This window comes from Lissotriton helveticus, chromosome 1_1, assembly GCF_964261635.1.
Source record: "Lissotriton helveticus chromosome 1_1, aLisHel1.1, whole genome shotgun sequence".
NCBI classification, from domain to species: Eukaryota; Metazoa; Chordata; class Amphibia; order Caudata; family Salamandridae; genus Lissotriton; species Lissotriton helveticus.
Genome location: NC_136057.1, coordinates 1,863,797,577 through 1,863,820,935, shown reverse-complemented (window position 1 = coordinate 1,863,820,935; position 23,359 = coordinate 1,863,797,577). Strand labels below are relative to the sequence as shown.

The 23,359-nt window shown below is 50.1% G+C and overlaps 1 protein-coding gene across 12 annotated transcripts in view; it reads left to right on the top strand.

Annotated features, from left to right (window-relative positions):
• Positions 1 to 23,359, top strand: part of RC3H1 (ring finger and CCCH-type domains 1) — an 885,277-nt gene that overhangs the window by 64,368 nt on the left and 797,550 nt on the right. The window contains exon 1 of one of the 12 annotated variants that reach the window (XM_078641670.1): positions 15,204 to 15,338. The exons of 8 other annotated variants lie outside the window; for them this stretch is intronic. The gene's annotated coding sequence lies outside the window, so the exon portion shown is untranslated. Of the gene's footprint in view, positions 1 to 15,203; positions 15,339 to 23,359 lie in introns of those variants that run through there. 3 more of the 12 variants (XM_078641714.1, XM_078641735.1, XM_078641690.1) reach the window with 3 other exon arrangements.

The following is a 23,359-nucleotide window of genomic DNA, read 5'->3' as shown; positions in this document are numbered from 1 at the left end:
TGCAAATTAGATCTTTTACTCGCATTCGTGTGTAAACTCCTCCTTAACTGGAAAAACAAGCATTTACAATGCAATAGGTCTTGCAGCATTAAAGTTTGAGTTTTTGGCATTGTGTATAACCATGCGTTGCATAAACTTTTTAGCAAACTTTGAATTGGTGAGCAGTGAGTGTGTGCAAGAGTATGCTGTTCTTGAAAGCAGTGTGGTAGAGAGTGCAGGAATTTGGGTTACCTGAGCAATGTGGATGATGCACCTCACGCACTGTGCTGACGCAGTTATTATTCACACAGCTCTGATGATGCACCTCACGCACGGGCTCACAGTTGTTATTCACACAGCTCTGATGATGCACCTCACGCACGGGGCTGACGCAGTTATTATTTACACAGCTCTGATGATGCACGTCAGGCACGGGCTCACAGCTGTTATTATTCACACAGCTCTGATGATGCACCTTAGGCACGGGGCACATTGTAATGCCTGCTTTGTAATAGATGTTTCCCACCTAGATGTATCTGTGTTTATTTGTGTTAGGAAGCCAGTGCCCATTTCTCTCTGCCTCAATGTCCATGTGTCTATCTCTGAAGGTTTGTTTCCCTTTCCCAGTGTCTGTGTTTCCTCTGCCCCATTGCCCATGTATCCCTGTCCCGGTGCCACATCACCTTGTCCTGGTGTCTATGCCTCAGTGCCCATGTATCCATCACTCAAGGCCTGTTTCCAAATCATAGTGTACATGTATCCCTGTTCCAATGCTAATGTGTCCATGATCCAGCGTCCATATCTCCTGACCCCTGTGTCTCTGACTCAGGGCCTGTGTAACCCTCTCTCGGAATATGTGTTCCCCTTTCCCAGGGCCTGCGTGTCTCTGCTGCATCTCTGTATCTCCTGGTCAAAGTGTCTCTCAGTCTCTGTACCTAAGCATCCCTCCTCAATGTCTGGGTTTCCGTTTCCTTCCCTGTGTCCTTGTAGCCCTCGCTCAGTGTCCGTGTATCTCTGTTCTATGGCCCCAGTATCCATATCCTGGTGTCTGGATCCCCGTCCCGGTGTCTCTCTGTCCCAATGTCTGTATGCCCCATGTCTGTGTCTCTCTGCCCATGTGTCCCTCTCACAGTAATTCTGTTTTTTCTTTCTTGGTGTCTGCGCATCTCTGTTCTATTGCCCATATATCCCTGTCCCAGTGCCTATATCTCCCTGTTCCAGTGTCTGTATCACTCTGCCCATGTTCTCTCTGCCGCTGTGTCCTTGTATCCCTCTCTGAGTCCGTGTATCTCTTGTATATTACCCATGCATCCCTGCCCCCAGTGCCTTTATCTCCCTGTCCCAGTGCCTTTATCTCCCTGTCCCAGTGCCTGGATCGCCCTGTCCCAGTGTCTGTATCTCCCTGTCCCTGTATCTTCCTGTCCCCGTATTTGAATCTTGCTGTCCCAGTGCCTCTATTTCCCTGTCCCGGTGCTTGCATCTCCCTGTCCCAGTATCTCCCTGTCCCGGTGCTTGTATTTCCCTGTCCCAATGCTTGTATCTCCCTGTCCCTGTGCCTCTCTGTTCCAGTGCCCACGTATTCCTCTGTGTCTGTGTTTCCCTTTCCTAGTGCCCGTGTATCTCTGTTATGTTGCCCATGTAGCCCTATTCCTATGCCTGTATCTCCCTGTCCCTGTATCTCCCTGTCCCTGTATCTCCCTGTCCCTGTATCTCCCTGTCCCTGTATCTCCCTGTCCCAGTGTTTGTATCTCCGTGTCCCAGGGTCTCCCTTTCTCAGTGTCTGTGTCTCCTGTATGTCCCTGTCCCGGTGCCTGTATGTCCCTGTCCCGGTGCCTGTATCTCACTGTCCCAGTGTTTGTATCTGTGGAGTAGTGTGGCTCACTGGTTAGAGGCAGCAGGCCTGAGAGCAGAAGTCAGCCTGGAACCAGGGTTCAATTCCCGACGCGGCAGGGTCGTGGACCTTGGTCAGCGGACTCGATAATTCTCGCTTCGGTGCTTACTCTAATCAGGGGTTCCACTCGGCAACTCTGGGCATTAGCTTGCCTAATCTCCACAACGGCCCCACCAATTCCGGGGATGCCTGGCTCCACCTTGGGGACTCCCAGCAAGGGACCATCCCACAGGGAAAGCCAGGACGGGTTCCCCAGAGTTATACAGCGCCGGGACGCCCCGTTGCTGGGGCAGCTGTGCGCTTTACAAGTATACTACATTTACATTTACATATCTCCCTGTATCTCCATGTATCTCCTAGTCACAGAGTCGACATCTAGGCGCCCCAGTGTCCAAGTCTCCAATACTACGAGACTCGCTATGCCAGGGTCTCCCTGCCACGACATACCCGCAATCCATGCGCCCACCCCAGCGACTCTTCCTTCCAATGTCTCCCTCACACCGCACATTTGTGGGTGAGTACCGTGCATTATGCGGCACCTGTGTACCTCTCAACTTTCTGAAGCCTCGGAGGAGAGTGGGAAAGAGCGCTTCTGGATATTGGTCCTATTAAAATCAAGGAACGGGAATACTTTTTGTAGGGCGGCGGTTTCAAGAAGGATGGTAGTTCTCTGTGTCTGGGGGTGAGGATGAGCCCACATTGGGTGACGCCCCCTCCCCCCCCCCCCCCCCCCCCCCCCCAAGAGATGGCGAGTCGAGAAGTCTGTGCTCACCCAGGCCGCCCTCTGCTAACTCTCAACAGCATCATCCTGAAGTTATCACATTCTTGTTGGAAAAAATTAAACAGACACGTTTATGCTGAACTTTAACAGCCTCTCCAAGCCCAAACAGACTCTCGCGCTTTCTGCCAATGCCCCTGAGGCACTTTACACGCAGTCACACTTGTCAGGTGTCTGCTTCGGATGGGAGCGTGGAGGCGTGCGCCAACCAGCACTCCCCCGTCTGCGAAAGGCTAAGAGGGGCAAACACCACTTTCAAATCCTGCAGATTGTTGTCCATTATCCCTTCTTAGGCGGTCCGCCCTGTGCGAACGAACCGAGCCGCCCCACGGCCCCTCTCCTGCAGAGCTGTCCCGCGCAGCTCCACGCTGCTGGGTGCTTTTCACGGGGGCTTGTTCCAGCTTGTTCCTTCGCCTGGACAGGAATTTGCGGAGGGGGCTGAACAGGGAAAGAGAAAGTGGAAAAAAAAGAACAAAGAGGGCGGGGCGCAGAGGAGGGAGGGGGCTCCCCAGGAGCTGCCTTTGGCCCTGGGCTTCCTTTCCATCCTCCTCTGCGGGAGAGTGGGGGAGGCCTGGAAGACGGCCAGGCGATGGACTCGTCTCTCCCATCAGATAACTGTAACTCATGCTTGGATAAGTTTAAATAAACCTGGGAGCCGCAGAAAGGGGCGCAGTCGCAGCATGGGGTGTGTCCCTCGAGCTGGGATGCATTCGATACCGCCCTTCTGAGACTTGGACTGTCTGCAGGAAAATGTGAGACCTGAAGGGGGAGGGGCTTGGGAACTTGGCCCTGGTGGTCAAGTGCAAAGGTGTCTTGTATGTTCGAGAGACAGCGGGGTTTGGTCCAGGCGGACTTAAGTTTGCATCTGCGTGGGCCTCATAAATGTGGAGCGTTAAACTGGGATACAATAAGATCTTCATATCAGTTTTTTTTATCCTGGGTTCTTCTCGGTCTGGACCCTTCATCCCAACCCGATACTCCCGTCAGGAGAAGATAAAACTGAAAGTAGGTAAACTTTAAGAGAAGTGACCTCTTAAGAGACACTGTCGAACATTGCTCATCCATTTCATGACACGTGGCTGAATATGTCCCAGTTTGCACGATCACAAGCCGCAGTGCATTAAAACCGGCTAGGGAGTTCTATGTATTTTTTGAATAACTATAGTAGAAAAAGACAATTTTACAAAACGCCTTATTGTGACTCAAACTGACTGTGGGTAATTCAGAATTAAAATATAGAAATACATACACGCAGGCAGACATATAAATGTAATTATTGTGCAATTACATGGGCGTGTTAGCCTGATTTACACATGTATTTACGAGACTACACGTGTTTTAAACATTGATGTGAGACAACTTTTGTCTATGTAAAGTCGGAAGAAATGCGTTTTATTTAGCCTTCATGCAACGTGATATTTTACTTTAACGTGATGTACTTTACTTTAGGAGACATTGTGCGAACTTTTTAGGAGTGCAAACAGCCAGACTAATGAAAATAAATCGTTTCAGGGGCACTTGGCTCTCTAGAGAGCACATCTGGGTGAAAGGGGTCAGTCAAACGTCAAGTGTTCGAGTCAGCCGACGAGGCGGCGCACTTCAACAGGCTCTGAAACATCTGTACTGGAGCTGGCTAACACCTGTGCCTGGTACATGGGGTGGTGGGTGTACACCGCCCTTCGGGAGGAGCAGGTGGCTAGCTGGAGAACTGGCTTGGACTTCCTCTGGGGGTGCGGGGTGGAGAGCGGAGGTGGACCACCCCGAGGGAGATGCAGGCACCTAGCTGGTGAAAGGGGCTTAGACCACCCTCTGAAGTGCAGCTAGCTAGAACGCCGCACAGACCACCACCGGAGGTGCAGGCAGCTATCTCAAAAACGGCCATAGGACACCACCTCCTGGGAGGGGTGGGGGTGGAAATGAAGGCTGCAAGGTGAGAGCCCCCTCCTGCGTGCAGGTAGGTAGCAAGATAGGGAGACTTAGCCCCCTCTCCGGCGGTGCAGGAAACTAGCAGGAGAGACCCCCTGTCCAAGGCTTCAGGCAGTGGTATGAAGAAGCTGCCCTCCGTGGGTGCAGGCAGCCAGCTGGAGAGCAGTCACAGACCACTTCCCGGAAGGTGCAGGCTGCTATTCAGAGATCTGTCGTGCGTGATGTGCCAGCAACAGTACCTGGACAGCTCCCACTTTGAAATGACAGCACAGCTCTGCCAGCCTGGGATTCGGGAGAGACAAAAAAAACAGACTAGTAAAGGGATGGACTCCCTTTTAAAGCTTCAAAGTGTCCACGTCCACGGCTTATCACTTCCGCGCGCCTCTCTGCAGACTCCCCCTGCATTCCAGAGAGGCGCGCGACGCGATCCGGTCTGCATTGGCATGCTGTGGAGACAAGACCTGGCCGCGCGCACTACGTTATCCTATGGGGAAACGCTGCGCGCGGCCAGGTCTTGTCTCACTTCGGCGTTCTCAGACTGCTGAGACGCCGACTATAGTTCTCTGGCGAGAATGCGCTTTCAGCGCGTTACTAGCCGAGACCTAAAAACAGCTACTCTTACATGAACAGTCTGGCGGAACTGGATCTCTTTTATCAGGGGTGCTGATAACATTTCACTTCAGACCAACCCCATGAAAGCAAAATTGAGAGCTATTTAGTCCACACTAGACAGTTTTATGGCTAACGCGAAACCCCCATGAACTACGCCCCCTTTCTTCTTTACTCCATGCATTAAGGAGCTAATAATATTAATGATAGTGGTAAAAGCAACACAAACTACGACAGGACTCTATGGTTATGGTGTAGCACGGATTCTTTTTAACAGGAATTAGTTTTGCGATGCGTATCCTTAATATGAATATGTAGTGATGTATTTCCATCTTTATGTATTTATTTTTCCTTCTTGCTTACTGTTTTATTTCACAATCTAATAAAGTTTCTTTTAATTATAAACTTTATTTTTCATTTTGTAACAACGATACAGCATGTAGTGGTATACCTTCGATGTGGTTGGTAATACTCGGTACAGGTGGCAGCATTAGAGAGAGAGAGAGAGAGAGAGAGAGAGAGAGAGGCACAATAGGGGTACATATTCATCCGGGAGTATAACACAGTGAGGTATAAGCATGGGACACACCAAACACACACAGGCCGCTGACTGCCAGAATCAATTCTCTCGCACCCCCATCACGATCAGGTTGGTCTTCCTCATCCGACCCGCTTTCCCCACTTTCTAGAGTATTCTGGGCGGTGAACTTTCCCTCCATTAACCCCGAAATACACATTTCCTGCCAGACAATCATGTCTGCTTGTAGTTTCTCATCCCTATGGGTAAGTTTCATAAGTGCCTCTTCGGCTAGAGACCACTCTCGCACATCCTTAAGCCAGACCGGCAATTCCGGGCCTCTGACCCATCCATGTTATGGCCACCCTACGCCTAGCTAGCACCCTACGCCTAGCTAGCACAAGCATTAATTGTAGCAATTTGTTTGGAATTTTCCTTTTCTTGGGCTTCCTTACAGATGCAAGTAGCCAACTTAAGGGTTCCGGTCTCAACTGAAAGCCCGTGGCTTTCCTAATCTTACTGACCACCCCTGTGCAGATCTGCCTAACTACTGAGCACTCCCACGCCAAGTGCAGAAAGCCCGCCTTTTCTATGGCGCACCTTGTGCATCTATCATCCCTGTCATGTGAAATGCGTTTTAATGTTATCGGGGTTAGGTAGGTGCGATGCAAGAAATTGAAGTGCGTCAGTTTAAATCTGGCATTGCAGGAGAGTGTGAGGTTGCCTACGTATGCCCACTGTTTCTCTTCCAACTGGACTCCTAGGTCCTTCTCCCAGGCAGCCCTGGATGGCGGTACTGGCTAATAAAGGTTTTTGAAACCAGAAACGATGGAATCATAATAACTTGTCTGGGGAACAGGAAGCTTTAAACAGAGAAAGCCACATCATGGCTGGTATAGGAACCCAGATGACGTCAAGACCCAACCATAGGCAGTGCCAAGAAAATGCCATTATGGACAAAGGGCTTGCTTTAGCCAGGATGCCTCTAGCGTATGGATGTACCCTTACCAGCCTCAGCTCCTTTGACTCTGTGTTTAAACCGTTGTGCTGCATAACAACTCATTTTGAATATTCAGTGGCTAGAAGGCCGTACAGTGAGTGACATCTTTCCCCAGCCAACCATATCGCCTCTGCTGCCCTCTTACCCCCTCAACAAATATCTTTCTCTTCTCTCTCGCTCTCCTCTCTCGCGCCTCACCCACTCCCTCTCTCGCGCCTCACCCACTCCCTCTCTCGCGCCTCACCCACTCCCTCTCTCGCGCCTCACCCACTCCCTCTCTCCCTCCTCACCCACTCCCTCTCTCCCTCCTCACCCACTCCCTCTCTCCCTCCTCACCCACTCCCTCTCTCCCTCCTCACCCACTCCCTCTCTCCCTCCTCACCCACTCCCTCTCTCCCTCCTCACCCACTCCCTCTCTCCCTCCTCACCCACTCCCTCTCTCCCTCCTCACCCACTCCCTCTCTCCCTCCTCACCCACTCCCTCTCTCTCCTCACCCACTCCCTCTCTCCTCACCCTCTCTCTCTCTCTCCTCACCCTCTCTCTCTCTCTCCTCACCCTCTCTCTCTCCTCACCCTCTCTCTCTCCTCACCCTCTCTCTCTCCTCACCCTCTCTCTCTCCTCACCCTCTCTCTCTCCTCACCCTCTCTCTCTCCTCACCCTCTCTCTCTCCTCACCCTCTCTCTCTCTCCTCACCCTCTCTCTCTCTCCTCACCCTCTCTCTCTCTCTCCTCACCCTCTCTCTCTCTCCTCACCCTCTCTCTCTCTCCTCACCCTCTCTCTCTCTCCTCACCCTCTCTCTCTCTCCTCACCCTCTCTCTCTCTCCTCACCCTCTCTCTCTCTCTCCTCACCCTCTCTCTCTCTCCTCACCCTCTCTCTCTCTCCTCACCCTCTCTCTCTCTCCTCACCCTCTCTCTCTCTCTCCTCACCCACTCTCTCCTCACCCACTCTCTCCTCCCTCTCTCTCTCCTCCCTCTCTCTCTCCTCCCTCCCTCTCTCCTCCCTCTCTCTCTCTCTCTCTCTCTCTCTCTCCTCACCCTCTCACTCTCTCTCTCCTCACCCGCTCTCTCTCTCTCTCTATCTCTCCTCACCCACTCTCCCTCTCCTCACCCACTCTCCCTCTTCTCACCCCCTCCCAAGAGTCTTCGATTCACATTAAATTGGCATGTGCTTCCCCTGGGGTGCTACCTCCGACCATAAATCAGCCACAGCTATAAAGTATAGAGCTGCAGACAGCAGTGTGGAACAGATTATGCCTCCTCACCCTGAGAGCACCCAGGGACAATAGCGCGCTATAGCTCCAGTTTTCGCTCAGCAGAGTGTACTTCACAGGGGCACGTAAGCCTAAGACCCCCCTCTACAGTAGTAGCCCACATTGATGGACTTTTAAGAGCATGTCTTTATGCTCCTAGAGAGAGGCTGTAGATTTGCACACAGGACAGCCAGCAGCTCCCAGAGTGGAAGAGCAGGGAGTTGAGGTGGCCTCTGATCACAACACAATTTCAGCACCACCACCCATTCTAAACCCCCCACCCCGTATGAAAACTGGATTAAGTTTCTTTCCATTTCTTAGCGCATTGTCTTCACCGCCACTCCCACAACACTCAGTCTTACACGTATTCACCAAAAAGTGAAATTTGGAAGCGTCGCGTAAAATAGAAACTGTAGTTTCACGCTTCACCCTATTACAGTTTGACAAAGTGTTTTGGACTGCTTTTATGTCAAATGGCATTCATTTCGCACCTAGAAACAGCGAAGCACTCTCCAGGGACTATTTAAGCCAGGTGTTAGCAAAAGACCTTTAGATTTTACAAAAAATATATAGAATATTCTTTAAACCAGCCCTCTTTATCCAGTGGCCTGAAGTTATCATTCACATTTTTCACAAATGCCTCCCTCTGCAAAAACAGCAAGGTATTTACCAGAACCATAAAGAGAAAAACCTTGCCAAAGCCAAAAGGCTTAGAGCTAAAGTAGACCTACTGGCTTTGCCAATGCTTGCTTTGTTGTACATGAAGCCTGAGTGAGGGGTTATTTAGTGAACAGTGTGGTGTTGGATCCCACTGACCAGGCTGTGAGGGACTAAAGGGGAGGGTTAACACCGGACTTTCCTAGACAGCACGTTGCTAACTGTCTCTGCCTGGTTACTCTTTGAGTGGGGCTAGCTACTTCATAAGAAGAGCCAAACGAGGGTCTGTCTTGGCCCTGAAAGCCAAGCCAGATGCCGAGCTATCAAATACATGGATGGGCATTGTGCAACAAATGATGTGTAAAATATGATGAAGACTTTGTTTTATAAAGTGTTTCAACAAAAAAGTTTACGTTTAGTACATTGGACAGTAGCACTATATTGAGTGGTACTTTTCAAAAGCGATACAAAAGGGGGTGATGGACGGAGCGTTTGTATAAATCAAACACTCACCCCCAGTCAACTGATCTGGGTTTAATCCATCACCATTCTTTAGTTCACTCAGCCACCCCATTTCAGACATGGCTATATGCAAATCAGTCTGACCCTGTGCCTTATGGGAACAGTCCAGCCCGAACTGCCAAGCCATGTCTTCCCTGGACCGGAAACAAGCATCCTGGGACCGGTTTCGGATTCATAAGGGAAGACATGGCTTGGCAGTTCGGGCTGGACTGTTCCCATGAGGCACAGGGTCAGACTGATTTGCATATAGCCATGTCTGAACTGGGGTGGCTGAGTGAACTAAAGAATGGTGATGGATTAAACCCAGATCAGTTGACTGGGGGTGAGTGTTTGATTTATACAAACGCTCTGTTCATCACCACCCCCTTTTGTACCACTTTTCAAAAGCAGCACCTTCTAAACATGTACTTTAAAACATTACTATGATTTAACAAAGACACTACTGCAGAATTTCTGGACCAGCAGAAAAACTTAACACCTAGGTGAAGGCAACTATACATATTGGAAAAAGAAAAAGGCGTTGGGATCCCACATAGCTGGTTTCAGCAGTTACAAAAAGTCGACAGTGAGTCAAAGGAATTACAGGGCTAGGCTTAGATTTTCACATACATGTTATGTGTTTGACCTGTCAAAAAAAATCAAGATGGAACAAACCCTTTGGATTTTATATTTCTGCTCCTTTGTTCAGTGTTTAGTATTTTTTTGTGGTTAGGATACCTGCATTAACGAGAGAAAGGGTGTAATCTGGGATGCAGCCTGGATTCTTTTTAGGATTCACCTGCAAAGTGCTTGCAAAATCTTTTGTGAAAACAAATCTATATCTTAAAAGGGGGCTTATAGCCTACCCGTTGCTTACCATTGGTAAGCTCCCACTTAACTCTTGTTTTTTTGCTTCCTGTTGGTTGGCGCCTCCTCCTGGACTTCAGTCTTCTTGTTCTTACTGTGGAGCATGGACCAAGCACTGCTCCCTGTGACTAGTGTCTTTACGCTGGCTGCAGGCTCCTTTCTTAACTTTTTTTCTGCACCCCTCCACCTCAAACCCCCCCCATCCCAGAGTTCTCTTTAACCTACTCACCCTCCTGCCTTTATTTCTCACCCTCCATCCTGTTGCTTTTTTTCTCCAGGTTTATACAGCACTAACTCAGCCCAAAGGTATTGGAGTGCTTATCTGAGCACTAGTTACATTACTCAAGGACACATTCAATGTTGGATTTTACACACGGGGAGATTAAGTGATTTGCCCAGAATCTCGGGATGTTAAGCAGACGCTGAGACTCCCATCAGGTTACCAAGTCAGCAGCTCTGGCTCTTACGCCACACCCTCTCACCAGAGGGGAGGTTTTCTCCCCCCCTGCCCCCTTGTGCTGATTTAAGGCATATCGCACAGCAGCACAGGCTGCTGTGTAACATGTATTAAAGGAACAAACTCACCAACATAAAACAACACTAAGCGACTCACCTAAAACTACCTTACATCCATCCACCTATCGGCCGTGGAACAAGCTCAATTTGGAACACTTGGAAACACAACTAACATCCACTATATATCTGGAAACCATAAATTCTGTTCAGAATCTATGAGTGTCTACAGGCAGCTTTTGACATCCTGATACCACTCAAACCCACACAACAGAACAAAAGAAAATACGCGCCTTGGAGAAACATAGAAATAAAAGACATAAAACAACAAATTAGAAAGCTGCAACGTACCTGGCTCAAAACAAACGCCAAACAAGACAAACTTCACTTACAAAAAATTAACAGATTATATGACAGCTATCAAAAAAGCTAAGAAAAGGTACTATTCAGACAGAATTCTAAACGCTAAATGTGCAAATAAAGAATTCTATAAAATACTCAATGAATTTCGAAAACCAAATTGCCTAGAAGGAACTCATCCTGTTACTCAAGATTTCACAGACAAACTGGCAAATCATTACACGGACAAAGCAGACACGTTGGACTCGTACTTACAACAGAAACAAAGCACCAGCACTAACCCTTGTACAAAACAACTATCCAAGAATGCTCTAATCAAGCCTCTCCGTTCCTTCCAACACATCTCACACGATGAATTTATGGACCTGGTCAAAGCAAGCAGGCCTGCCGGCAGCCCTTCTGACCCCTGTCCGCCACAAACTTTCAAGACAATTCTTTTAACAACCTCTGCTGCCATTCCAGTAAGAAGAATCATCAACGATTCCTTAACTACTGGAATATTTCCAGAAGAACGCAAAAAGCCATACATACGCCCTTTACTGAAGAAAACAAACTTGGATCCGCTGAACCCCGACAACTACAGACCCATTACATATGGACCTTTCCTGGGCAAACTGATAGAAAGAGCAGCGTTCGCCCAGATGTCACAATTCATTGAAGAGAATGAAATACTTTCAGATTTCCTGGATCGCGTCCTACCTTCGAAACAGAACTAATGTCATCCACACCCACCTTTCTCGTCCAAACCGTACTCTACAAAAGCAGGGGTCCCTCAAGGTTCTATCATCTCGCCCATGCTTTTCAACATCTACATGAAGTCTTTACCAGTACTGATCAATTAATTTCACCTCACGTGCTACAACTATGCAGATGACATGCAAATACTCCTTCAACTGGAATGCCCCACAGACATTGGAAAATCACCAATTTTCAGCTGTCTCGGAGCCGTGGATCAGTGGATGACTTGGAGCCATCTCAAATTGAATGCTTCAAAAACTGAAATACTCACATGTGGCGATCGGAAAAATTACAAGCCGCATGGCCTGATGAACTGGGATCACTGCCTAAAGTATCGAAGGAAGTAAGAAACCTCGGAATGACCATGGACTCCAAGCTGTCGATGAATGTCCAAGTGGATAAACTAGCAAGATCAAGCTTTGCTACTATAAAAACTCTGCGACAAATTTTCCCTCGTTTGGGATTTCCACACAAGGTCCAAGCTACCATCTCCCTTGTTCTATCCAAACTCGATTACGCCAATAGCTTCTACCACGGATCACCTTTAACGACCATGAAAAGACTATAACGGATTCAGAACTCGGCTGCCAGACTACTCTTACATATCAAACCACGAGAACACATCTCCCCTGCCTTGAAAGCCCTGCATTGGTTACCGGTTGCCAGAAGATCCACGTTCAAGCTGCTTTGTATTACCCACAAAGCAATACATGGAATAGGACCACTCTTCATCAGGAATAAAATCACCAAACACATTCAACAAAGGAACCTCCGTTCTAAAGGAACATCTCGCCTCAAAATTCCACCATGCAAGAAAAAAACCATGGGTGGCACATCCTTCTCTGTTCAAGCAGCCAAACTATGGAACTCTTTACCCCCCAACATAAGATCCACCGACAACCACCTTATCTTCAGAAAACTACTCAAGATCTGGCTCTTCCCCACATAACCACCATACGGAAACAGAAATTTACAGCATATCCCTCTGTATATAAGCATTTGTTTTCACTATAGATATGTACCTATCTTTGTGTATTACTTTATAAAACATGTTAAATAATGATGTTAAGAGAAAAATAATAATAATATTCATCAATAAATAAAAATCATCTTTGGTCTACATGTACATACTTCCATTGTGCATCTATGTATCTTCCATGTACCAGCCTATTTTTGCGGTCAGTTTGTTGTGAAATAGGCTTACTACAACCATTAGCCTCAGTGCATTAGCAATCACAATAGGTCCTGATGAATGTAGCAGTAGGGGACTGCTCATGAAACATGTCGACCAAGTAGAAAGTGCAACATAATTAGTTTGGTTTCTTTCTCCTCTCACCCCCCTTTTTTTAACGTTCCTAGACAGATACTAATAAAATCTATTTTTTCTACTAGCCAGGGAATTTGTAGTCTATTTATTTCCTCTCTATTGCACACCTTAAAGTATCACTTAGATCACCATCACTGAATCACCCATATAGTCTATTTTCACATAATCTAGTGCTCCCGCGTAGTCGTAGGTCATAGCACGCCCTGCCCTGTAGAGGGACGGGAAGACCCCCATGATGAAGCATGACACTATGGGATTCATAGTGTGTGAGGGGTATTTTAAAAACACATAGTGCTTTCCCCTCATTTGGAGGATAGCTACTAACAAACACACCACGAACATACAAACATATATATTACAAAAAAAAACCCATAAATAACCACAACCGATTAAGGATAGAACTTTATTGTTTATGTATGAATGTTTAACACCGTGATCCCCTTTCAACTGGAAATCACAGACTTGTCAACCTGAAAAACGTTTTAACTCTATGAAAGGGTAGGGCATTCAGCTCGTTCTCTGAACAGCATTGGAGGGGCAATTTAGGGGCTGGGCAACGGAGAGTGGGTTGGGGCTTAGTGCCTGTCGTTGCTTAAGGTGCCTACCCAAAATACAAAAACAGATTAATGATCCTGCCTCCAGTGACCTGAGAAAAATGCAAAACCCCGCTTCGATTCGGAGAGCCCAGAGCCTCCAACACACTATGTGGCCCATGTGGGGGGTTCTAGCTTTATCTGTGCTTACCGTGTGATATAGTCTTTTTATTGGGTGACTGAAGACTTGCAATTTTGTGTGACACATGGAGGATCTGCGTGGTTTGGAAGATCTAAAGCAAACCACATGACCGTGGACTGCAGAACGAGACACAGTTCACCAATAAGCAGTTATGTCACTGGGAATGTACAATGCCCGTTTGAGCTGGTTACGTCTCACCCTCTGTATCCCATACAATTGCTATGACTGAAACTTTGTGATATTTTTTTCATCCCCTTCGGAGATTATCTGAGTCGAGAAAATGTGAAAACCCTAAACTGCGCCTGTCCTGTGGGTGTTAGGATGGTTAGCTTGCATTACCACTTCTGTAGTGCAGTATTGCACCGCTGTTTCGGTCAGCCTCCAACCTGTTTTGTGCGAGGGAATTCTGTACAGTAACTGCCAATGTTGGATCTTTGTTTGCGAAGATAGCTAGCTTATCGTACGGCAGTGAGTGCACTTGTATCTTCCCCCGCCCTACCCATTCTTCCTACCGTAGCTGTCCGTGTGTCCAACGTGCACTTAGCTGCAGGTCTACCGCGACACTTATCTGAGATGTTTGAGTGTGCAACATGCTGCTTCCTGTTTTTTTGTGGGGGCGAGAGGGGGACTTTCACTACTCCAACCAGGGTTGTGCCTGTATGTGTGCGCTTGCCGTCTTGTTGCATCAGTTTTGTACACAATACGTGCCTGTCTGCACGCCTTCCATCTCTCTCGTGCCTGTCCAGTTTCTACCAGAAATGCCCATTACAGTACGGGTTGTGTAAATAAAAGTTACTCTGCTGTGTGTGGTGGAACTATACTATACCTGTGACGAATGCATTTCTACTCTCCGTACTGAACTTGTGTTGAGGTTGCGATGATGAGTCCTGTTAAGTTCCTGTTTGTATTTGTTATATTCAGCACATAAGCACCGAGAAGTGAACTAACGAAGCCTTGCTGACTGTGCTTTACCTTCGCTAGTCGCTTACATTAAATTAAGCTGATTTCGGCATGTGCAATACACGTACTACGTAAATTAGGGAATCTTGAACGATTGTTGTCTGTGTGTAAAGGAACGTTTTTATTGTTGCTGTTGTGCTCTATACGCCTGTAGGGAATTAAATGTGCACTGCCCCTGTACTTCTGAGCATGGAGTGTTCTACTGTTGATGTCAACCCCGTACCTGTTGTGAACTTTAATGAAGATTAAGACATCGGTTTCTCCCTACTGAGGCACAATTTACATGTTTTGTCATCACTTGTGTTTGAAAGCACACTGGAACCGTTTTGACACGGTTTCAGATCGTGGTGAAGGTACCTCGTTGATGGTTAGAGGGCCGGGGCGTGGGGCGTGGGGCGTGAAGTGGACGGTCCCTCATTTCCACCTCCCTACCCCGGACATTTATTTCCACCTCTGCAACCCTTTCCCGCGTATCACACCGCCTAAAGCGCTTCTAAAACTGCTGCCACAACCCAGGCGCTCCGCTTTCGGTTCTGCTCTTAAGAGGGGCACGCCCTCCTGAGAGCTCGAGAGGCATGGAGGCGGGACCCAGTCAGTCAAGCAAAGAATGAGGAAGCGGAAATGTCAGCCAAGCGCTCCCCTGGTTACTGCAGTGTACCGAGCGACCAAAACAAGAGGAAGCCCCGGCCTCCCGAAGGGGCCTCCACTCACAGGGGCACCCATGAAAAGGTAAGGTGATGGGTCGGGACGGAAACCTGCCCTCCTGGCCACACTCGGGCCTAAGGCTGTAGCACAGAGAAGGTTTGTACTTTTTGCTTCCAATTGTTGAAAGGTTATTTCCTCATTAGTTCGTGAGTAGTATTCCCCCCCCCCAATCATGCGCACCAGCCTGAGGGTCTTTACTGTTAGCATTTTGGTGGATTTTCCCAGTTTAATCTGTTTAGAGATGCCTGTTTTCATTGTTTGCAGATGATATTTCATATTTTGTGTAAAGCCTTACAATCTTTCCAGAAGCGAACACGCGCCATTTGTGTTTGCCTGCTCGGGAGTTTGAGGACTTCTAGAAAAATGTTAGCATTAAGCCAGAAGTATACCATTTTGGTGCAAACATATCCCGAGATCCGTGTAAAACTGCAACTCGCAGCTTTAATTTTCTGTAGTCTGCTTGTCCTTTCAGTTCTGAATCTTTAACAGGCGCGCTTTAAAGTTTAACATTAACAACAGTTAGGAGACACAACAGGTAATTAATTACAAGACCAGGATTAATTTTTATTTTTATTTCAGTGGGAAAGGTGCTCGCACAGACTTGGCCCATCAGCACACATTGGCTGGGAAACGTACTGTATTGATTTGCACAGCAGGGCAGATACTGGCTTAGTGATTTACCCAGCAGCCCACACATAATTATTGGGAAATGTGCATAGCAAAACAGTCCATAGGAAGTAGGTGTTGTGCACCGCAGGACGCGTGCAAGAGGCTGTGCTCTGCACAGCTGGACACCAGCAGGCTTGTTTCTTGCAAAGCCGACTACCTGAAGTGAATTGGGTGGTAGTGCAGTCATGGCTGACAAAGCCGGTTTACTGCCTGTAGGCTCCTGGGGAATACCGTGTACTAGAGTTTGTGCAGTTCCTGGCAGTCTGGAAGTAGAGTACTGGTTTCCATGCATCTCTCTGAATGAGTTGCGATGAGGTTCACAATGCATAGGCCGTGGAGTTTGGCGCCTCGTTTGACCTTGAACCTTTTATTGGGTCATTTGGACGTCCTATTAAATATCGGAGTGAACCGAGTTTTGAAATGTTTTTATAATGACTAATTGTATAACACTTTACACTCTCTAATGTTGCTTCAAAACACTGGAGCTGCACTGAAAACAAGTTGAATGCACGATGAAGGATTGTGGTAGGAAAAGTGATAACACCTTTGTATATATCGTACAAAATGATTATTCCTGGTGGGCAGCTAAATCTAAGCGCCTGGTTGCCAGGGAGGGGTGAGTACATCAGAAGTAGCGGAGGTCACAGTAGTGGCAGAGTTAAGGACTAGGTGAACAGGAGTGCGAAGGTGTTAATAGATGGGAGAATGAGAGTAAAGGAGAGAGTTGTCAAGGCCTGACAGATCAAAGATGTAAGATTTTTTAAAACGGGAAATTTAGTAGGCTTTTGTTGCGCATTTTTTGGAACTCTAAGGGGCTATGTGTGACGGTTACCTTTCATTGTGGTAAATGACGATTATGGAGATGGGGGTCAAGGGATGTCTTTTCTGTAACTATATGTGATAGGGGTTACTTTTTATGGAGTTCACTTGTATTGGGTGGCCCTTCCTGTTCCCAACGGAGCGAGTATTGGTTGACCTTCCTGGTGTCCTTTGTGGTTGGATTCAGTTGCCTTTCCTGGAGTCTGTTTCGGTTGGTTTGTATGGCCTTTGTAGCAGTTTGATGGGGTAGCTCTAAATTTTGTTTGAATGTGTTGTTTGGTTCAATCAGGATGGTTTCTAAATTAATTCTAGGTTTGATGGTTTGGTATATTTTTCTTGGGTCTATTGTGCATTGATTGCCCTTAATTTTGGAGTTTGATGGGTATCCGTTTCCCTACTTTGTAGAATTTGACTCCGGGTTGGTTTCCTTTTATCCTTGCGTTCCACAATTTTGGCTTTCTTTTCTTCGAGTGATGGCTAAGAACTTTGTGGAATTTGTTCTACCAGTGTTTATCCGCTTTTACTTGCCTGGTCTTTTCTAAAGAATTCGGTCTTCTCGTCGATCTTTAAAAATGGAACAGTGCTCACCATCACAACGAAAGAGATATGTCCAGGTTTCCATTTGGAGGTGAAACTTTTTTTAAATGTTTGTAGAGTTTTAGATTTTCAATCTTTGAAAGCCTGAGCTTGCCTGTTAATTGAAGCCTAGTTTAATAGTGTGAAGGCTAGTAGCGCATCCTTTTGAAGAACTGAACGTGTTGTTACCACTGGAGCCAAGATGCAGTGTAGTAATCATCTTAAATCCAGTAATATTTATTTTGAGTTCAAGCTTGAAATTCTGCATGGTGAAATAATCTCCCTGCTGAATCACTTCCTTCTTGGAATGCTCTTGAGGCAGATACTGTAACTAGAGATTGTCTTAGTAGTGTGCCTGGCGTGATTTTATTTTCAAAGTTTGATCATTTTGAAAGCACGGTAAAGGAGACGTTTTGTTTTTAATCCTTAGCTGATATGGGGTAGACAAATCAAATCTCTCCCTGGAACGAGCTAGTGGGTGGGAATTACTCCTGGGCATAGCCTAACCAATGGGATAAAAGTTCCCAGGGCCAACCCTACTCACTTTGGACATTTCCAAGATGGTGAAAGTAGTTGTCCACACTAAACTTGAGCTTGGAAGACTGGGCATTTGTGTGAGAAGTGTACTATGGTAATCCTAATGTTCTCCCACATCAAACACTAAAATCCAATGTGGGGAGTCACTGTACTCACATTGTAAATTAAACCCAGAGACAGAAGTCTGCTAATACCTAAGCAGGGTTTTCCAGCAACCAGACACAGGATACCAAAACAATCCTTTAAAGTGCTCCCACAGTGTCATTTGTAAAATACAACAGCTGACCTTGCAAGCAGGGTTAGTGTTGGACAGGCCACATGAAGGGCTCGCTCCCTCCCCGCAGGACAGGGCCCGGGCCACCGTCAGCACCATTGCCCGGCCCAGCCGCCATCTTGGACACGGCACCACGTGGCCGTGCGGCCTCAGCCCGACCCCAACCCTGGGCCTGGCCAGGCCCGACATCCCGGCACCACCCTCCACCCAGGAGGTGAACGGCCCACTTGGCAGGTCAATGGGGGTACGAAGTGTCGATGGCTCTCCCCCGCCAGGTGCCGAGCACCCCCAGCCTCCTCGGGCGCTGGCTCCACCCCCCTGCTGGGTGTCTGGACTCCCTCATCCCAGACCTCCCGACCTCCAAGAGCGAGGGTCCGGACATCAAAGGGCGCCAGACCTATAACTGAGGCAGCCCCAGGACAGGAAGGCAGTTGTATCCTGGAGTCGAGAGACACCGCGACGAACTCATCCTTGACGGACTGCTGGCGCTGCCACAGCCCTGCCTTGTGAACTATTGTCCTGCCTGCTGGCGCTGCCGCGGCCCTCTGCAACCTTCATCCTCGTTGGGACCTGCTGGCGCTGCCGCGGCCCGTTGTAACCTTCATCCTCGTGGGACCTGCTGGCGCTGCCGCGGCCCGTTGCAACCTGCATTCTCGTGGGACCTGCTGGCGCTGCCGCGGCCCGTTGTAACCTTCATCCTCGTGGGACCTGCTGGCGCTGCCGCGGCCCATTGCAACCTGCACTCTCGTGGGACCTGCTGGCGCTGCCGCGGCCCGTTGTAACCTTCATCCTCGTTGGGACCTGCTGGCGCTGCCGCGGCCCATTGCCACCTACGACCTCTTCGGGACCTACCGGCGCTGCCGCGGTCTGACCCCTCCGAACACCGAGCTCGAGGATTGTGAGCCATCACCGTTACACCCCCGTACCCGTGGGTACCCAGACTGTCCCGCTACCCCCTTCCCCTACTAGAGACTAGAATTGAGAGGATCATCGTGTCCTGATTGCCTTGTGTCGTACCACTCTACTCCCAGAAGTGCCTATAAAAGGTGTTACCCTGAACTTTGTGTGGTGTCCATCTGTGGGGGGGAAGTTACCTGTCTGTGCGATCACTGTGCTCGGCCGACCCTCCAGGTCCCTGTCTAACATTGGTGGCTAGCGGCGCGATCCGAACCAACGCGTACCGTACAGACAGTAACTCACCCTACGACTAAAACCACAATGACGACCAAAGAGAGCGGATCGGCGGAGAAGTTCCAGATGGAAAAGCTGGAAGAATACAACCACCGAGAGCTCAAACAATTTTGCATGGACTTAGGCATTGCTACCACCGGGCTAAGCACAAAAGAAGACTTCAAAAACGCCCTAGAGGCCTGGACAGAGACAAATACCGCAACCCCCCGGGACCCCGCAGCCCCGGAAGTCAACACCACCCGGACGGAGGAACGGAGAACAGGCCCCTCCCATGAAGAGATCCAAGAGCGGGAAAAAAATAGACTACACGAGTTAGACTTGGCACGACTCAGATTAGACGGAGAATTGAAACTGGCGGAACAAAAAATAAACTTAGAACACTTACGGCTCAGAGAAGAGCGAGAGGAAAAACAGAGACAGAGAGACCTCGAAGAAAAAAGACTGGCATACGAGCACGAGTGCAAACTAGCGGAGATAGAAATGCGCAAACTGAACAAAAACCTAGGGGTGCCCGAGCAACCGCACTCCCCGGGTCCTACCGAGCAGAAGGTCCACATCCTTGGATGTGGTCCGAGAATATCACCGGAACGACGACATACAGCAGTGGTTCAAGGCCTATGAGATTGCCATGACCGCCCACCGGGTCGCTCGAAGTGACTGGGGGGCCGGTCTATGGGGGAGATTCGTCAACGAGGGTCGTGATGCCCTGCTGCAGCTTCCGGACCATCAAATGACGTCCTATGACCACATGAAGGCCGCCCTCCTCAGTCGATATGGACTTACACCCGAAATGTACCGCCAGAGGTTCCGCAACTGCACCCGGATCCCAGGTACGACGTGGTTGGAATACGTGAACTATTTCAGCCGAGCCTTCGAGGGGTGGATCAAGGGTAACAACGTAACCACTTACGAACAACTCTTCAATCTCATTGTGTGGGAGCACCTCTCCAACAACTGCTTTGTCGAGCTCAGGCAGCACCTCCTCGACAGTAAATTGACTGAACCCCGGCAGCTCGCCACCGAGGCTGACCGGTGGGAGAGCACCCGAGTGGCCCGGAGTGGGCCGAATGAGCAGAACAGAACCAACCAAGGTCACCATCGTCCCCGAGGAGGAGGAGGAGGCCCGGGCCGGGGCAGAGACGCCGCCCCGGCCGCACCCACTAACGCCACCCCGGCCCCAGCAGGCCGGGGAAACCCCCCGATGCGCCCGGGGTTCCGAGCTAACGTGACGTGTCATCGATGCCAGCGAGTCGGCCACTATGCCAGTGACCCGACCTGCCCGAAGAACCAGGCCCCCGGGCCCCGCCAGATGGCGGCCGCCGCCCTGGGAGAAGAACAAGTCTCCGAAGACACGGAGACCTATGAGTCGGAGCAGTTCGAGTGGGAACCCGCCGCCATGACCCTGGCATGCCTAGGAGGAAGAGACATGGTCCCGCGGACTCCCCTGCCCGCCAACACTCGGAAGTACAGCCAATGGGTGAGCATCAATGGGCGCAAGGCCGAGGCCCTGCGTGACACCGGGGCCAGCGTGACGGCCGTCCGCTGTCACCTGGTGACCCCAGAACAAATCCTACCAAACGTACTTTGCCCCGTCCGATCGGCAGATAACTCGGAGAGCCTGTGTCGGATGGCCTGCGTCCCCTTCGAATGGGGAGGAGTGTCCGGCATGCTGAAAGTAACTGTCCGTGACGACGCCCCCGTAGACTGCCTCCTGGGGAACGATCTCGAGAGCTCCCCGTGGGCCGCTGTGGAAAGAAGAGAGCATCTGGGGATGTTGGGTCTCCCGGACTGGGCGTGCGTAACCACCCGGTCCATGGCCACCCGCACCATCCCTAGACCAGAAGAACCAGAATGGGCAGCACCTCCGCCCTCGATCACTCCAGAAGAAGACTTCCTCCAGACCGACCACCCGGACCCCACCCCAGAGGGGTCCACACAGCCCCCCGAGCTTCCCGACCTGGCTCAGTGGCGTCAAGAAGGGGGGCCCACCCAGGAACAATTCCGGCAGGAGCAAAAGACTTGCCCCTCCCTCGAGGGATTGCGACAGCAAGCGCTCGCCCAGAGCCAAGGAGGCACCACCGGGGCCCACTGGGTTTATTGGGACAATGATCTCTTGTACAGCGAACAGAAAATCGCAGAACTGGGGGCCGGGCGAGTGCTGGTGGTGCCCCTCCACTTCAGAGACTTCCTGTTGAACCTAGCCCATGATGTCCCCCTGGCCGGGCACCTGGGCCAAGACAAGACCTACCACCGCCTGGTGACTCACTTTTTTTGGCCCAAAATGAGAAATGACGTATCCACCCATTGCCGGTCCTGCCCGACCTGCCAGGCCAGTGGGAAGAGCGGCCGCAAACTCAAGGCACCCCTACAACCATTCCCCGTGGTGACCACCCCGTTCGAAAGGGTGGGAATAGACATTGTGGGGCCCCTGGACCCCCGAACAGCACAGGGACATCGCTTCATCCTGGTCCTGGTGGATCACGCTACCCGCTATCCTGAGGCGGTCCCCCTTCGTACGATAACAGCCCCAGTAGTGGGTCGAGCCTTGATGGGGATCTTCTCTCGAGTGGGCTTCCCCCGGGAAGTCGTCAGCGACAGGGGTACGAACTTTATCTCAAAATACATGAAGTCCCTCTGGCAACAGTGTGGGGTCACCTACCGATTCACGACCCCCTATCACCCTCAAGGGAACGGACTGGTTGAGCGGTTCAACCGCACGCTCAAAGGGATGATTGGGGGGTTGGAAGAGCCCCTCCGTCGCCAGTGGGATGTGCTACTACCGTGCCTTCTCTTTGCCTACCGAGAAGTCCCCCAGAAGTCCCTCGGCTTCAGCCCTTTCGAACTCTTGTATGGACACCCGGTGCGAGGCCCGCTTAGCCTAGTCAAAGAAGGCTGGGAAATGCCCCCTCTAAAGAACCCTCCAGATGTTTTCAAGTACCTCCTAACCCTCCGCAACCAGACCAGAAGGTTCAGAGAGATGGCAAAAGCAAACCTGGAGGCCAGTCAGGAGGACATGAAAAGGTGGTACGATCAAAATGCATCCTCCATCGAATTTGAACCCGGCCAACAAGTGTGGGTAATGTCTCCCACCGAACCATGCGCCCTGCAAGACAAATGGACGGGGCCCTTCAAAGTAATCGAGCGCAAGAGCCCTGTCGCCTATCTCATCGATATGCAATCTTCCCGAAACCCTCTCCGGGTCCTCCACGCTAATAGGCTGAAACCCCACTTTGTACGCTCCGAACTCAGTCTCCTGATGGCAACCGACAATGGAACCGAGGAGGACTCCGAACCCCTTCCTGACCTCCTACGGTCACGGGAGAAGGACGGCTCCGTGGACGGGGTCCGACTCTCGGAGGCCCTCACCCTGGAACAGCGCCAAGGCTGCCGAGTCCTCCTGCTCCAGTTCTCCACCCTGTTCTCCCTCACCCCAGGGGTCACCCCCTGGTGCTTACACGACGTGGACACTGGAGACAGTCCCCCTATCCGCCATCGGGCCTACCGCGTACCAGATCGGGTACGGGCCTGCATCCAAGAGGAGGTGGCCAAGATGCTCACACTCGGGATCATCGAGCCCTCAGACAACCCCTGGGCCAGCCCAGTGGTACTGGTCCCCAAAGCGGCCGCCCCCGGCGCCACGCCGGAGCTCCGGTTCTGCGTCGACTACCGGGGCTTGAATGCGGTCACCAGAACAGACGCACACCCCATCCCCCGAGCAGATGAACTAATCGACCGCATGGGAGCTGCCCGCTACCTCAGCATCTTCGACCTGACAGCGGGCTACTGGCAGATCGGTCTCACACCCCGGGCCCAAGAACGATCGGCATTCTCTACCCCTGATGGCCACTATCACTTCAAGGTCATGCCATTCGGCATGAAGAATGCGCCAGCAACATTTCAGCGGCTAGTAAACCAGGTCCTGGCAGGACTCGAAGGATTCAGCGCCGCCTACCTGGACGATATCGCTGTGTACAGCCAC